Genomic DNA, 2,088 nt, shown 5'->3' with positions numbered 1-2,088 from the left:
AGCAGGAAATACTAATGAGACGTCCTTTACGTCTTTCCTAGAGCGGCTCGCTTCTCTCTCCCCCCCCCCCCGCAGCTTCGCGGTTCTTGTTCTCTGCTATTGCCCATAGAGATAGTAAAAACAAAAAAAAATATAAGAGTGACACGTGTCCAAATCTCTGGTTTGAAAAGACCTTTTTATTTCTCCCTAAGGGCGAAGTGAGAGCTCTACGTAGAAAAGAACACAGGAAAGAAACACAGGATTTTGTAATACGGGTGCGACTGGGCAATAGGCACACTTCGCCCCCGCCCTCAAAGTAATATATAGGAAATGCTGAACTCCCAAGTAACGTCTTTCTTCGTATGAAGAATGTGGTCTTAGGGTTTGTTTTTCTTCTTCTAAGGATTTGTTGTCACGGATCTGCATGCAAGTCAGCAGAGCACATAACTTCTGCATAAAGCTGAGTGCTGGGTTGGGACTAGAAAGGGCCGGGGTGGAAATCGGTTGGATTTTGGTTAAACCAAACCAATTTTAAAATGAAAACCAAACCAGTCAACCTCAGCCCCACCTGCAACATGAATAGCTGACTACGGTGTTATTCTCTCAGCGTCAGCTCAACCTACATCCAGAGTTCAGTGTCGCTGGACTACGTTGCAGGGCTGTTGTAAACTTCCTCTCTCGCTTAAGCCTCAGGATGATCTCCAAAATGCAGTATTAACAATGTAATGTTGTAGTTACTCTCTTTCAACTGCCTACCCGCCCCCAAACCAAGATATGAGGGATATGAAGGCCTGGGTTAAAAAAAAAAGAGGGAGAGCATGGATTCCTGCCTTTGCTATTCCCTTTTTCGGGGTGGACATTCTGATACCCAGTCACAGATTTGCTAAAAATGTAAATAAAATATAAAACACTTTGGTTTCCCCCGTTTTCTCTCACTTCCGGAGAGGGAAAGGTTTAAAAATGGCTTCCACAGTAAACCCAGAAGATCGCTATCCAGATGGTGAGCTACTCTACACTTAACTCTGTGGGCTTGCCAAGCTTCTTCGCGGAGAGCTCAGCCGATTACGGCGAAGAGGCCAGGCGGGTTCAGCTGCCTGATGGGCGGCCCTTGCATCCAATCACATGGAAGGAAAAGCCGCGGACGACGTGCTGCCCAATGAGAGATGATTGGAGAAATGGAATTCAGAATCATTGTGCTGTTTAAGGAGTCGAGGGATGGGCAACTCTTAAGAATTAAATAGCCCAGAGAGTAGCTTAATGCTCTACAAGCAAAGATTCTGTTTTGTTTGTATTGTAGCTGGTATTCAGAGGTATACTGCTTCTGAAACGGGAAGCTCTGTTTTAACAATAATGACTAATAATCTTCTGGAAACCCGTCCAATATTTAATTTTTATTTAAAAGGCATCTAAGCCAATGCTGGTTACCACGTCCGGCAGTAAGACCCACACACCAATAATTTCTATTGGCATTCAATTTGTCAGAGGGTAACTTCAAATAGAATGAGAAGGGGGGGAGGGGGCAGTAGCCATTCATAAATTGATAAAGCTCCTGTCATATTCCCCCATCCTCTTCATAAGAGGGCAGGGGTGTGCAATTTCTCTGGAACCTTGAAATTTACCCTTAAAAAGGAAAACAGCAAATTGGAAAGGATGTTTGGACTTTCTTGTTATGCTCTCCTCTCTGCTTTTTTTCATCCTTACAATGTGTGTGTGTTTTAAATCACATGGTCAGGAAAAGCCCTACACCATTTTGCACATTTCCCATTTGTTCAACTTTTTAATACCTTGTTTTTTATTTTCTTTTAAAAATCTGTAGCCCATTTAAAAATGCACAATTTAGCTGAGTTGGTAGAGCATGAGACTCTTGCTCTCAGGGTTGCGGGTTTGAGTCCCATGTTGGGCAAAAGATTCCTGCATTGCAGGGGGTTGGACTAGATGACCCTTGTGGTTCCTTCCAACTCTACGATTCTATGAATTTGCATGTATTATTTATCCCTCTCATTTAAAACAAATCTAAGGATACCCTCTGTCACACACACACACACACACACACACACACACAAAGTTTGTTGAGTGGGCACTGTTGCAAGAGGGAAACGTTAATGTGTT

This window comes from Podarcis melisellensis, assembly GCF_964234715.1.
Source record: "Podarcis melisellensis genome assembly, chromosome: 7".
Lineage (NCBI taxonomy): Eukaryota > Metazoa > Chordata > Lepidosauria > Squamata > Lacertidae > Podarcis > Podarcis melisellensis.
This window is presented reverse-complemented; position numbering follows the sequence as displayed.